Here is a 16,155-nt window from a genome sequence, read left to right as displayed (position 1 = left end):
GAAGATATGGCCGAAAATAATAACAATGCAAAGAGGATACTTGGTGACTTCACTGCACCTAATTCCAATTTACATGGAAGAAGCATCTCAATTCCTGCCATTGGAGCAAACAATTTTGAGCTTAAACCTCAATTAGTTTCTCTGATGCAACAGAACTGCAAGTTTCATGGACTTCCATCTGAAGATCCTTTTCAGTTCTTGACTGAATTCTTGCAGATCTGTGATACTGTTAAGACCAATGGGGTTGATCCCGAGGTCTACAGGCTTATGCTTTTCCTGTTTGCTGTAAGAGACAGAGCTAGAATATTGTTGGACTCTCAACCTAAGGATAGCCTGAACTCTTGGGATAAGCTGGTCACGTCTTTCTTAGCCAAGTTCTTTCCTCCTCAAAAGCTTAGTAAGCTTAGAGTGGATGTTCAAACCTTCAGACAGAAAGAAGGTGAATCCCTCTATGAAGCTTGGGAGAGATATAAGCAAGTGACCAAAAGGTGTCCTTCTGACATGCTTTCAGAATGGACCATCCTGGATATATTCTATGATGGTCTGTCTGAACTATCAAAGATGTCACTGGACCATTCTGCAGGTGGATCCATTCACCTAAAGAAAACGCTTGCAGAAGCTCAAGAACTCATTGACATGGTTGCAAATAACCAGTTCATGCACACTTCTGAAAGGATTCCTGTGAATAATGGGACGCCTATGAGGAAGGGAGTTCTTGAAATTGATACTCTGAATGCCATATTAGCTCAGAAAAAAATATTGACTCAGCAAGTCAATATGATTTCTTAAAGTCTGAATGGAATGCAAGCTGCATCCAACAGTACTCAAGAGGCATCTTCTGAGGAAGAAGCTTATGATCTTGAGAACCCTACAATAGCCGAGGTAAATTACATGGGTGAACCCTATGGAAACACCTATAATCCCTCATGGAGAAATCACCCAAATCTCTCATGGAAGGATCAACAAAAGCCTCAACAAGGCTTTAATAATGGTGGAAGAAACAGGTTTAGCAATAGTAAACCTTTTCCATCATCCACTCAGCAACAGACAGAGAACTCTGAGCAGAATCCATCTAACTTAGCAAATATAGTCTCTGATCTATCTAAGGCCACTTTAAGTTTCATGAATGAAACAAGGTCCTCCATTAGAAATCTGGAGGCACAAGTGGGCCAGCTGAGTAAAAGGGTCACTGAAACACCTCCTAGTACTCTCCCAAGCAATACAGAAGAGAATCCAAAGAGAGAGTGCAAGGCCATTGGTATAACCAAACTGGCCGAACCTACAAAGGAGGGAGAGGACGTGAATCCCAGTGAGGAAGACCTCCTGGGACGTTCAGTGATCAATAAGGAGTTTCCCTCTGAGGAACCAAAGAAACTGAGACTCATCTAGAGACCATAGAGATTCCATTGAACTTCCTTCTGCCCTTCATGAGCTCTAATGAGTATTCTTCTTCTGAAGAGAATGAGGATGTTACTGAAGAGTAAGTTGCCAAGTACCTTGGTGCAATCATGAAGCTGAATGCCAAATTATTTGGTAATGAGACTTGGGAAGATGAACCTCCCTTGCTCACCAATGAACTAAGTGATCTGGATCAACTGAGATTGCCTCAGAAGAAACAGGATCCTGAAAAGTTCTTAATACCTTGTACCATAGGCACCATGACGTTTGAGAAGGCTCTATGTGACCTTGGGTCAGGGATAAACCTCATGCCCCTCACTGTAATGGAGGAACTGGGAATATTTGAGGTGCAAGCTGCCAGAATCTCATTAGAGATGGCAGACAACTCAAGAAGACAGGCTTATAGACTAGTGGAGGACGTGTTAGTAAAGGTTGAAGGCCTTTACATCCCTGCTGATTTTATAATCACTAGACAATGGGAAGGATAAGGATGAATCCATCATCCTTGGAAGACCCTTCCTAGCCACAGCAAGAGCTGTGATTGATGTGGACAGAGGAGAGTTGGTCCTTCAACTGAATGAGGACTACCTTATATTTAAAACTCAAGGATCTCCTTCTGTAACGTTGGAGAGGAAGCATGACAAACTTCTCTCACTGCAGAGTCAACCAAAGCCCCCACAGTCAAACTCTAAGTTTGGTGTTGAACCCCCACAACCAAACTCTAAGTTTGGTGTTGGGAGGTCCCAACCTTGCTCTGATTTTCTGTGAGGCTCTATGAGACTGTCAAGCTATTGACATTAAAGAAGCGCTTGTTGGAAGGCAACCCAATGTTATTTAATCATTTTTATTTTATTTTCTCTTTGTTATTTCATGTTTTATTAGGTTGATGATCATGTGAAGTCACACAAACTACTGAAAAATCAAAAACAGAATGAAAAACAGCATTGAAAATAGCACACCCTGGAGGAAGAACTTACTGGCGTTTAAACGCCAGTAAGGAGCATCTGGCTAGCGTTTAACGCCAGAACAGAGCATGAAATTGGCGTTAAACGCTAGAAACAAGCAGCAGTCTGGCGTTTAATTGCCAGGATTGCACCCAGAGGAAGGCTGGCGTTAACCGCCAGAAACAAGCATCAGACTGGCGTTTAACGCCAAATACATGCACATACTGGCGTTCAACGCCAGAAACATGCTATAGACTAGCGTTGAACACCCAAAACAAGCAAAGAAGTGGCGTTTAATGCCAGAAACATGCTACAGTCTGGCATTAAACACTAGGATTGCATGTATAGGGCGCTTTACACGTCTAAAGGGTGCAGGGATGAAACAAATCCTCAAACACCTCAGGATCTGTGGACCCCACAGGATTCCCTCAGGATCTGTGGACCCCACAGGATCCCCACCTACTTCTTCTCTCCTCTTCACACCTTTCCATAACTCTCTTCCCCAAATACCCCTCACCAATCAACTCAATCACTCTTCTCCATCATCTCTTCACCAATCACATCCATCCTCTCTTCCCCAAAAACCCCACCTACCTTTACATTCAACATAATTTCCCTCCCAAACCCTAAACCCCTCTCCACTCCTATATAAACCCCTCATTCCCTCTTTATTTTCACACAACAAAACCCTCTCTTCTTCCCCTTGGCTGAAACTATCTCTCTCTCCCTCTCCTCCATTTTTCTTCTTTTTCTACTTCTTTCTTTCTTCTTTTGCTCGGGGACGAGAAAACATTTTAAGTTTGGTGTGGTAAAAGCATAGCTTTTTGTTTTTCCATAACCATTTATGGCACCTAAGGCCAGAGAAACCTCTAGAAAGAGGAAAGGGAAGGCAATTGCTTCCACCTCTGAGTCATGAGAGAAGGAGAGATTCATCTCAAAGGTCCATCAAGACCACTTCTATGAAGTTATGGCCAAGAAGAAAGTGATCCCTGAGGTTCCTTTCAAGCTCAAGAAGAATGAGTATCCGGAGATCCGACTTGAGATCCAAAGAAGAGGATGGGAAGTTCTCACCAACCCCATTCAACAAGTCGGGATCCTAATGGTTCAAGAGTTCTATGCAAACACATGGATCACTAGGAACCATGATCAAAGTGTGAACTCGAATCCAAAGCATTGGCTCACCATGGTTCGGGGAAAATACTTAGATTTCAGTCCAGAAAATGTAAGGCTGGCGTTCAACTTGCCAATGATAGAAGAGAATGCATGCCTCTACACAAGAAGGGTCAACTTGGTCAAAGGTTGGACCAAGTCCTCAAAGACATATGTGAGGAAGGAGATCAATGGAAAATTTACTCAAGAGGCAAGCCGGTTCAATTAAGAAGGCATGACCTCAAAGCAGTGGCTAGGGGATGGCTAGAGTTTATTCAACGCTCAATCATTCCTACTAGTAACTGGTCTAAAGTTACTATAGACCGGGCCATCATGATCCATAGTATCATGATTGGAGAAGAGGTGGAAGTTCATGAGATTATACCTCAAGAACTCCACAAGGTAGCTGACAAGTCCTCCACTTGGGCAAGGTTAGCCTTTCTTCACCTCATATGCCACCTCTGCAATTCGGCTGGAATTGACATAGAGGGAGATATCCTCATTGAAGAGGATAAACCCATCACTAAGAAAAGGATGGAGCAAATAAGAGATCATGGACCTCAACATGAGCATGAGGAGATTCCTCACCATGAAATCCCTGAGATGCCTCAAGGGATGCACTTTCCTCCACAGAATTATTGGGAACAAATCAACACTTCCCTAGAAGAATTAAGTTCCAACATGGGACAACTAAGGGTGGAGCATCAAGAGCACTCCATCATCCTCCATGAAATTAGAGAAGATCAAATAGCTATGAGGGAGGAGCAAGAAAGACAAGGAAGAGACATAGAGGAGCTCAAGAGCACCATTGGTTCTTCAAGAAGAGGAAGACGCCACCCTCACTAAGGTGGATGATGAGCGGATAATTTATACGCCTTTTGGCATTGTTTTTAGGTAGTTTTTAATATGTTTTAGTCACTTTTTGTTATATTATTATTAGTTTATAAATAAAAATCACATTTCTAGACTTTACTATGAGTTTGTGTGTTTTTCTGTGATTTCAGATAATTTCTGGCTGAAATTGAGGGAGCTGAGCAAAAATCTGATTCAGGCTGAAAAAGGACTGCAAATGCTATTGGATTCTGACCTCTCTGCACTCGAAATGGATTTTCTGGAGCTACAAAAGTCCAATTGGCGCACTCTCAATTGCATTGGAAAGTAGACATCCAAGGTTTTCCAGAAATATATAATAGTCCATACTTTGCTCAAGGATAGGTGACATAAACTGGCGTTCAACGCCAGTTTCATGTTGCAGTCTGGCGTTAAACGCTAGAAATAGGTTATAAGTTGGAGTTGAACACCCAAAATAGGTTACAACCTGGCGTTCAACTCCAGAAATAGCCTAGGCACGTGGGAAGCTTAAGTTTCAGCTCCAGCACATACCAAGTGGGCCCCAAAAGTGGATTTCTGCACCAATTATCTTAGTTTATTCATTTTCTATAAACCTAGGTTACTAGTTTAGTATTTAAACAACTTTTAGAGATTTATTTTGCACCTCATGACATTTTAGATCTGAACTTTGTACTCTTTGACGGCATGAGTCTCTAAACTCCATTGTTGGGGGTGAGGAGCTCTGCTGTGTTTCGATGAATTAATGCAACTATTTCTGTTTTCTATTCAAACACGCTTTTTTCTATCTAAGATGTTCATTCGCACTTCAACATGATGGATGTGATGATCCGTGACAGTCATCACCATTCTCAACCTATGAACGCGTGCCTGACAACCACCTCCGTTCTACCTTCGATTGAATGAATATCTCTTGGATTCCTTAATCAGAATCTTCGTGGTATAAGCTAGAATCCATTGGCAGCATTCTTGAGAATCCGGAAAGTGTAAACCTTGTCTGTGGTATTCCGAGTAGGATTCAGGTATTGAATGAATGTAACGAGCTGCAAACTCGCGAGTGTTGGGCGTAGTGACAGACGCAAAAGGATCAATAGATCCTATTCTGACATGATCGAGAACCGACAGATGATTAGCCGTGCGGTGATAGCGCACCTGGACCTTTTTCACTGAGAGGACGGATGGTAGCCATTGACAACGGTGATCCACCAACACACAGCTTGCCATAGGAGGAACCTTGCGTGCGTGAAGAAGAAGACAGGGAGAAAGCAGAGATTCAGAAGACAAAGCATCTCCAAAACTCCAACATATTCTCCATTACTACAGAACAAGTATTTATTTCATGCTCTTTTATTCTTCGCAATTCAAACTGATAACTATAATTGATTTCCTGACTAAGATTTACAAGATAACCATAGATTGCTTCAAACTGACAATCTCCGTGGGATTCGACCCTTACTCATGTAAGGTATTACTTGGACGACCCAGTGCACTTGCTGGTTAGTGGTACGAGTTGTGAAAAGTGTGATTTACAATTCGTGCACCAAGTTTTTGGCACCGTTGCCGGGGATAGTTGAGTTTGAACAACTGACGGTTCATCCTGTTGCTTAGATTAGGAAAATTTTGTCTTTTGGGTCAGAGTCTTTTACTTTCTTTTCAAAAAAAAAATCTTTCAAAAATTTTTATTTTTCTTTATTAATCTGTAATTTGTCTTTGAGTCTTTTATTATTGTTCTTGTTAGAATTTTAGAATCCTTATTTTTTTTTTCAAATTTTTTTTTCAAAATTTTATTTTTCTTTTACTAATAATTGAATTTTTCTGTTTGAGTTTAGTTTCATATTTTAAGTTTGGTGTCAATAGCATATTTTATATTTTTCTTTAAATTTTTGAATTTGTGTTCTTTGTTTTTCCTGGATCTTCAAGTTGTTCTTGTTTATTTTTCTTGTTTGATCTTCAAGTTGTTCTTGTTCTTGTTTGATCTTTGAATTTGTGTTCTTTGTTTTTCTTTGTTTATTTTCGAAAAAAAAATTTTCTTAGTTATTAAAAATACTTCTTCAAAATAAGTGTTACATTTACAGCCCAATTGGCTAGAGCGTTGGTCTATGTTCTTGGTAATTGGGTATCTTCTTTTTAAAATCTTTTTTTAAAATAATTTTTCTTTGATTAAATCTTGTGCCAAACTTTAAGTTTGGTGTTTTCTTGTTAATCTTTCTATAATTTTCTAAAATTTTATTGAGGTTTTCTGAAAATTTTAAGTTTGGTGTTCTTTCTTCATGTTCTTGTGTTCTTGTGATTCTTCAAAGCGTTCTTGAGTCTTCCTTGTGTTTTGATCTTAAAATTTTTAAGTTTGGTGTTCCTTGGTGTTTTCCCTCCAAAGTTTTCGAAAACAAAGAGCATTAGATCTAAAAATTTTAAGTTGTGTGTCTTTTGTGTGTTTTTCTCTTTCATCATAAAATTCAAAAATAAAAAAAATATCTTTTCTAACTATTTTTAAGCAAATATTTCGAATTTTTTTTTTAAAAATTCAGATTTCAATTTCAAAATTTTATCTTATCTTAGTTTTAAAAAAATTTCAAAATTCAAATCTTTTTCAAAAAAATTCATATCTTTTTCAAAATCTTATCTTATCTTATTTCAAATTCAAATTTCAATTTTCAACTTCCAAAATTCAAAATTCAAATTTCAAAATTTCAAATTTCAAATTTCAAAACTTCCTAACCACTTTCTCTCTCTCCATTTTTCGAAAATCCTTACCCCTTATTTTTCAAATCTTTTTAATTAATTAATTATTTTAGTTTTCAATTTCCTTTTAATTTCTAAACTTATATTTGATTTTTCACTTATTTTATTTTATTTTATTTTAATTTCGGTTTTCAAAAAAAAAAAAATATTTACAATCCACATCATCTCCCTTTCTCCATCATGGACCTAAGTGGAAATGAACAGTCCAGAAGGACTCTGGGGTCATATGCTAACCCCACTACTGCTTCATATGGGAGTAGTATCTGTATACCCTCCATCGGAGTCAGTAGCTTTGAGTTGAATCCTCAGCTCATTATCATGGTGCAGCAAAGTTGCCAGTATTCCGATCTTCCACAGGAAGAACCTACAGAGTTTCTGGCACAGTTTTTACAAATTACTGACACAGTACATGATAAGGAGGTAGATCAGGATGTCTACAGATTATTACTGTTTCCATTTGCTGTAAAAGACCAAGCTAAGAGGTGGTTAAATAAGCAACCTAAGGCTAGCATAAGGACATGGAAACAGCTGTCAAAAAAATTCCTGAATCAATATTTCCCTCTAAAACGGATGACACAGCTAAGGCTGAACATCCAAGGCTTTAAACAAGGAGATAATGAATCTCTTTATGATGCCTAGGAGAGATACAGAGAGATGCTAAGAAATTGCCCCTCTGAAATGTTTTCAGAGTGGGTGCAGTTAGACATCTTCTATTATGGGCTTATAGAGAAAGCTCAGATGTCTTTGGACCACTCAGCTGGTGGATCTATACACATGAGAAAGACAATTGAAGAAGCTCAAGAGTTCATTGATACAGTTGCCAGAAATCAGCATCTGTACCTAAGTAGTGAGTCTTCCATGAAAGAAGAGGCTAAAACAGTAACTGCTGAACTCAGTCCTGCAGAACAAGTTACTGAATTCAATCAGCAATTAGATTTTCTAACATAACAGCTAGTCAAATTCAAGGAGATACTACAAGACGCAAGAATGGCTAATATGAATATGGAAGTACAGTTGAAGCAAACAAAACAGCAGTTATCAAAACAAATAACAGAAGAGTGCCAAGCAGTTCAATTAAGAAGTGGGAAAATATTAAATACCTCACTTCAGAGCAGCAGAAAGCCAAGAAAAGAACAACTGACAGAGGATGAGCAAAATACTATCCAAAATCCCTCTGAGGACAGTAAGAGCCCAGAGAGGAATAACTCTGGCATTCAAACGCCAGAAAAGGGTGCAAAGCTGGCGTTAAACGCCCAACCCACGCATAGTTCTGGCGTTCAAACGCTAGGAACAGGCAAGGAGCTGGCGTCAAACCCCCAATGGAAGCTCAGTTCTGGCGTTCACGCCAGAAACAGGTAGGAAGTTGGTGTCCAACGCTAATCAAGCTTCCAACCCTGGCATTCAAACGCCAGTGAGGGATCAGACACACACAAGTGCTGATAACAACCCCTCTAAAAAGGCTGTCCCAACCACTTCTGTAGGAAATAAACCTGCAGCAGCCAAGGTAGAGGAGTACAAAGCCAAGATACCTTATCCTCAAAAACTCCGCCAAGAGGAGCTGGATAGGTAATTTACTCGCTTTGCAGACTATCTCAGGACTCTTGAAATGAAGATTCTGTTTGCAGAGGCACTTGAGCAAATACCATCTTATGCCAAGTTCATGAAAGATATCTTGAGTCATAAGAAGGATTGGAGAGAAACTGAAAAAGTTCTCCTCACTAAAGAATGCAGTGCAGTCATTCTGAAAAGCTTCCAGAAAAGCTTAAAGATCCCGGGAGCTTTATGATACCATGCATATTAGAGGGTAATTGCACCAAGACAGCTTTATGTGATCTTGGGGCGAGCATCAACCTAATCCCTGCATCCACTATCAGAAAGCTTGGCTTAACTGAAGAGGTCAAACCAACCCGGATCTGTCTTCAACTTGCTGATGGCTCCATTAAATACCCATCAGGCATAATTGAGGACATGATTGTCAAGGTTGGGCCATTTGCCTTCCCTACTGACTTTGTAGTGCTGGAAATGGAGGAGCACAAGAGTGCAACTCTCATTCTAGGAAGACCATTCCTAGCAACTGGAAGAACCCTCATTGACGTCCAAAAAGGGGAGATAACCCTGAGAGTCAATGAGGATGAGTTTAAATTGAATGTTGTCAAAGCTATGCAACATCCAGACACATCAGACGACTGCCTGAGCATTGATATTATTGACTCCCTAGTGGAAGAGGTCAATATGACTGAGAGTCTCGAATCAGAGCTAGAGGACATTTTTAAAGATGTTCAGCTTGATCTGGAGGATTCAGAGGAATTGAAAGAGCCTCTGAAACTTCCTCAGAAAGAGGAAAAACCTCCTAAAACTGAGCTCAAACCATTACCACCATCCCTGAAATATGCATTTCTGGGAGGAGGTGACACTTTTCCGGTGATCATAAGCTCTGCTTTAAATCCCCTGGAAGAGGAAGCACTACTTCAAGTGCTAAGGACACACAAGACAGCTCTTGGGTGGTCCATAGGTGACCTTAAGGGCATCAGCCCAGCAAGATGCATGCACAAGATCCTATTGGAGGATGATGCTATGCCAGTGGTTTAACCACAGAGGCGGCTAAATCCAGCCATGAAGGAAGTGGTGCAGAAAGAGGTCACCAAGTTACTGGAGGCTGGGATTATTTATCCTATCTCTGATAGTCCCTGGGTGAGCCCTGTCCAAGTTGTCCCCAAAAAGGGAGGCATGACAGTGGTTCATAATGAAAAAAATGAACTGGTTTCTACAAGAACAGTTACAGGGTGGCGCATATGTATTGACTATAGAAGTCTCAATACAGCCACCAGAAAGGATCATTTTCCTTTACCATTCATAGACCAGATGCTAGAAAGATTAGCAGGTCATGATTATTACTACTTTTTGAATGGCTATTCAGGCTACAACCAAATTGTAGTAGATCCCCAGGATCAAGAGAAAACAGCATTCACATGTCCATCTGGAGTATTCGCCTACAGAAGGATGCCATTTGGGCTGTGTAATGCACCTGCAACCTTTCAGAGATGCATGCTCTCTATTTTCTCTGATATGGTGGAAAAATTTTTGGAAGTCTTCATGGATGACTTCTCAGTATATGGAGACTCATTCAGCTCCTGTCTTGATCACCTGACATTGGTTCTGAAAAGATGCCAAGAGACTAACCTGGTTTTAAACTGGGAAAAATGTCACTTTATGGTGACTGAAGGGATTGTCCTTGGGCACAATATTTCGAACAAGGGAATAGAGGTGGATCAAGCTAAGGTAGAGGTAATTGAAAAATTACCACCACCTGCCAATGTTAAGGTAATCAGAAACTTTTTGGGGCATGCAGGATTCTATAGGAGGTTTATAAAGGATTTTTCAAAAATTGCAAAACTTCTGAGCAATCTGCTAGCTACTGACACACCATTTATGTTTGACACAGAGTGTCTGCAGGCGTTTGAAACTCTGAAAGCTAAGCTGGTCACAGCACCAGTTATTTCTGCACCAGACTGGACATTACCATTTGAACTAATGTGTGATGCCAGTGACCATGCCATTGGTGCAGTATTGGGACAGAGGCATAACAAGCTTCTGCTTGTTATTCATTATGCTAGCCGCATTTTAAATGATGCCCAGAAAAATTATACAACCACAGAAAAAGAGCTACTTGCAGTGGTTTATGCCATTGACAAGTTTAGATCATGCTTAGTAGGATCAAAAGTGATTGTATACACTGACCATGCTGCTCTTAAATATCTACTCACAAAGCAGGATTCAAAGCCCAGGCTCATAAGATGAGTGTTGCTTCTGCAAGATTTTGATATAGAAATAAGAGACAGAAAAGGGACAGAGAATCAAGTAGCTGATCACCTGTCCCGGATAGAACCAGTAGCAGGAGCATCCCTCCCTCCTACTGAGATCTCTGAAACCTTTCCGAATGAGCAATTGTTTGCTATTCAGGAAGCTCTGTGGTTTGCAGACATTGCAAACTATAAGACACAAGGTTCTCCTTCTGTAACCATGGAGAGGAAGCATGAAAAGCTTCTCTCAATACAGAGTCAAACAAAACTCCCACATTCAAACTCTAAGTTTGGTGTTGGGAGGCCACAACCAAACTCTAAGTTTGGTGTTTGGAGGTTCCAACCTTTCTCTGATTATCTGTGAGGCTCCATGAGAGCTCACTATCAAGCTATTGACATTAAAGAAGCGCATGTTGGGAGGCAACCCAATGTTATTTAATCATATCTATTTTATTTTCTTTTTGTTATTTCATGATTTATTAGGTTGATGATCATGTGAAGTCACAAAAACTACTGAAAAATCAAAAATAGAATGAAAAACAGCATTGAAAACAGCACACCCTGGAGGAGAACAGTCTGGCGTTTAAACGCCAGAAACAAGCATCTGTCTGGCGTTTAATGCCAGAAACAAGCACCAAGCTGGCGTTTAACGCCAGAAACAAGCATCTGCCTGGCGTTAAACGCCAGAAATAGGCTACATTTGGGCATTTAACGCCAGAAACAAGCAGCAGTCTGGCGTTAAACGCCAGGATTGCACAGCAAGGGCATTTTACACGCCTAATTAGAGCAGGGATGTTAAGTCCTTGACCCCACTTGATCTGTGGACCCCACAGGATCCCCTCAGGATCTGTGAACCCCACAAGATCCCCACCTACCTCACCATTCCAATTCAAACCATTTCCCTCCCATACCCACCCATTCACACTTCTCCTTCTACTCCCTTCTATCTTCTTGTGCTCGAGGATGAGCAAACCTTTTAAGTTTGGTATGGAAAAAAGCGTTGCTTTTTATTTTTTCATAACCATTTATGGCACCTAAGGTCGGAGAGACCTCTAGAAAGAGGAAAAAGAAGGCAGTTGCTTCCACCTCTGAGTCATGAGAGATGGAGAGGTTCATCTCAAGGGTCCATAGTTCAGTGGTAGAGCATTTGACTGCAGATCAAAGAGCTATGAGGGAGGAGCAACAAAGACAAGGAAGAGACATAGAGGAGCTCAAGAGCACCATTGGTTCTTCAGGAAGAGGAAGATGCCACCCTCATTAAGGTGGACCCATTCCTTAATCTCCTTGTTCTTATTTTCCTATTTTTCGTTTACTATGCTTCATGTTTAATTATGTTTGTGTCTTTACTATATGATCACTAGTATCTAAGTGTCTATGTCTTAAAGATATGAATGTCCTATGAACCCATCACCTTTCTTAAATGAAAAATGTTTTCTGAAAAAGAAAAATAAGTACATGAATTTCAAATTTTAAAATAGTTTAATTATTTTGAGGTGGTGGCAATATTTTTTGTTTTCTGAATGAATGCTTGAACAGTGCATATGTCTTTTGAATTTGTTGTTTATGAATGTTAAAATTGTTGGCTCTTGAAAGAATGATGAAAAAGGAAAATGTTATTTGATAATCTGAAAAATCATAAAAATGATTCTTGAAGCAAGAAAAAGCAGTGAAGAACAAAGCTTGTAGAAAAAAAAATGCAAAAAAAAAAGAGAGAGCAAGAAAAAGAAAAAGCAAGCAGAAAAAGCCAAAAGCTCTTTAAACCAAAAGGCAAGAGCAAAAATCCAATAGCCCTTAAAACCAAAAGGCAAGGGTAAATAAAAAGGATCCAAGGCTTTGAGCATCAATGGATAGGAAGGCCTAAAGGAATAAAATCCTGGCCTAAGCGGCTAAACCAAGCAGTTCCTAACCATGTGCTTGTGGCGTGAAGGTGTCAAGTGAAAACTTGAGACTGAGCGGTTAAAGTCAAGGTCCAAAGCAAAAACAGAGTGTGCTTAAGAACCCTGGACACCTCTAATTGGGGACTTTAGCAAAGCTGAGTCACAATCTGAAAAGGTTCACCCAGTTATGTGTCTGTGGCATTTATGTATTCGGTGGTAATACTGGAAAACAAAGTGCTTAGGGCCACGGCCAAGACTCATAAAGTAGATGTGTTCAAGAATCAATATACTGAACTAGGAGAATCAATAACACTATCTGAACTCTGAGTTCCTATAAATGCCAATCATTCTGAACTTCAATGGATAAAGTGAGATGCCAAAACTATTCAAGAGGCAAAAAGCTACAAGTCCCGCTCATCTGATTGGAGCTAAGTTTCATTGATATTTTGGAATTTATAGTATACTCTCTTCTTTTTATCCTATTTGATTTCCAGTTGCTTGGGGACAAGCAACAATTTAAGTTTGGTGTTGTGATGAGCGGATAATTTATACGCTTTTTGGCATTATTTTTACATAGTTTTCAGTGAAATTTAGTTAGTTTTTAGTATATTTTTATTAGTTTTTAATTAAAATTTACATTTATGGACTTTAATATGAGTTTGTGTGTTTTTCAGAGATTTGAGGTATTTTCTGGCTGAAATTGAGGGCCTTAGCAAAAATCAGATTCAGAGGTTGAAGAAGGACTGCAGATGCTGTTGGATTCTGACCTCTCTGCACTCAAAGTGGATTTTCAGGAGCTACATAACTCCAAATTTCGCGCTCTCAATTGCGTTGAAAAGTAGACATCCAGGGCTTTCCAGCAATATATAATAGTCCATGCTTTGATTAAGGATAGACGATGTAAACGGGCGTTGAACGCCAGTTTCATGCTGCATTCTGGAGTCAAACGCCAGAAACAGGTTGCAAAGTGGAGTTAAACGCCAGAAACAGGTTACAAACTGGCGTTCAACTCCAAGAAAGACCTCTACACGTGTAAAGCTCAATGCTCAGCCCAAGCACACACCAAGTGGGCCCCAGAAGTGGATTTCTGCATCATTTACTCAATTCTGCAAACCCTAGTAACTAGTTTAGTATAAATAGGATTTTTTACTATCTTCGGAACATCTTTAGTTTCATCTTATGATCCTTTGATCACGTTTTGGGGGCTGGCCATTCGGCCATGCCTGGACCTTATCACTCATGTATTTTCAACGGTAGAGTTTCTACACACCATAGATTAAGGTGTGGAGCTCTGCTGTTCCTCAAAGATTAATGCAAACTACTACTGTTTTTCTATTCAATTCAACTTATTCCGCTTCTAAGATATTCATTCGCACTTCAATATGATGGATGTGATGATCGTGACAGTCATTATCATTCTCAAATTATGAATACGTGCCTGACAACCACTTCCGTTCTACTTTAGATTGAATGGATATCTCTTGGATATTTAATACAGGGGACCGAGTCCGAGTTATTAGTGTCTTCGTGGTATAAGTTAGAACCCATGGATGGCCGTTCTTGAGAATCCGAAAAGTCTAAATCTTGTCTGTGGTATTCCGAGTAGGATTGAGGGATTGAATGACTGTGACGAGCTTCAAACTCGCGAGTGCTGGGCGTAGTGACAGACGCAAAAGGATCAATGGATCCTATTCCAGTATGATCGAGAACCGACAGATGATTAGCCATGCAATGACAGTGCATTGGACCATTTTCACTGAGAGGATAGGTGGCCATTGACAATGGTGATGCCTAACATACAGCTTACCATGGAAAGGAGTAGGAAGGATTGGATGAAGACAGCAGGAAAGCAGAGGTTCAGAGGGACGAAAGCATCTCTATACGCTTATCTGAAATTCTCACCAATGAATTACATAAGTACCACTATCCTATTTTATATTTTATTTATCTTTTACTTATCAATTTATAAAATCAGTTGAATCCGCCTGACTGAGATTTACAAGGTGACCATAGCTTGCTTCAAGCTGACAATCTCCGTGGGATCGACCCTTACTCACGTAAGGTTTATTACTTGGACGACCCAGTGCACTTGCTGGTTAGTTGTACGAAGTTGTGAAACAGAATTAAGAACATGAACGTGCGTATTGAGTTTGTAGCGCCGTTACCAAGGAAGGAATGATCACGATTTCACACGCCAAGTTTTTGGCACCGTTGCCGGGGATTGTTCGAGTTTGAACAACTGACGGTTCATCTTGTTGCTCAGATTAGGTAACTTTATTTTAATTTTAACCTTTTTGTTTTTATTAGTCTTATTTTCAAAAAAATCAAAATTTTTTCTTTTTTTTTGTTTTTCCCAATTAATTTTCGAAAAATAAAAAAAATTTATAAAATCATAAAATCAAAAATAATTTTGTGTTTCTTGTTTGAGTCTAGAGTCAAGTTTTAAGTTTTGTGTTAATTGCATCTTTTTAATTTTCAAAAAAAAATTATTTTTGAAAATTTCATGCATTGCATTCTTCATGATCTTCCAGTCGTTCTTGGCCAGTATTCTTGTTTGATCTTCATATTTTCTTGTTTTGTGTCTTTTCTTGTTTTTCATATGCATTTTCAATTTGTTAATGTCTAAAGAATAATTTTTTTTTAGTTTGGTGTCTTGCATGTTTTCTTTTCTTGAAAATTTTTCAAAATAAGTTCTTGGTGTTCATCTTGGCATTCAAAGTGTTTTTGGTGTTCATCTTGACATTCATAGTTGATGCCAGGGCATCTTGGCCAGTTTCACTGACCTTTTCTTTACTGTTTTTAGGATAGTTTCATACATTTCTTTAGGAAATAAGCTAGTTTTGGGTAAATATTCACTTATGCCTTGATTCAAGCATACATTGTGCATTTTACATAATTTCATGAGGATTTTGCATAAGTTTAGTGACAAATATTATGTTGCATTACTCATGACTTGGACTAGAGCTTTGATGCACTTTATTGCTTGATTTCAGGACCAAAAAGGAAGCAAGAAAAGGGGAGGTAACTTGCAAGATTAATGAGAAAAGTGATTGCCAATAACATTCTCAAAAAGCCATCAATGCCCACGTTAGAGAGTCACGTTAACTAAGTTAACGTGAACTCTAACGTGGAGAAGAGAAGTTGAGCCAACGTTAGTGACACTTAACATTGTCACTAACGTTGGCAATTACTCATAAGTGGCCACGTTAGAAGCCACGTTAACCTAGTTAACATGGCCTCTAACGTTAAGAGGGGAAGAGAAGACAACGTTAGTGACACTCAACATTGTCACTAACGTTGGCCTATGGTGCAAAGTACCACGTTAACTCCCACGTTAACTTGGTTAACGTGGGAACTAATGTAAAGGATGAAGAGTTGTCGACAACGTTAGTGACACTC

General features: G+C 39.4%; 1 non-coding gene across 1 annotated transcript; it reads right to left on the bottom strand.

The window, feature by feature from the left end:
- Nucleotides 1-399: 399 nt before the first annotated feature.
- LOC112746036 (small nucleolar RNA R71) lies at nucleotides 400-507 on the bottom strand. Its single transcript, XR_003173936.1, has one exon. It is a non-coding gene; the product is annotated as a small nucleolar RNA R71 (small nucleolar RNA).
- Nucleotides 508-16,155: the final 15,648 nt, after the last annotated feature.

Source organism: Arachis hypogaea, chromosome 14 (assembly GCF_003086295.3).
Source record: "Arachis hypogaea cultivar Tifrunner chromosome 14, arahy.Tifrunner.gnm2.J5K5, whole genome shotgun sequence".
NCBI lineage: Eukaryota > Viridiplantae > Streptophyta > Magnoliopsida > Fabales > Fabaceae > Arachis > Arachis hypogaea.
The sequence above is the reverse complement of the archived record's forward strand: the minus strand, read 5'-3'. Positions and strand labels throughout refer to the sequence as shown.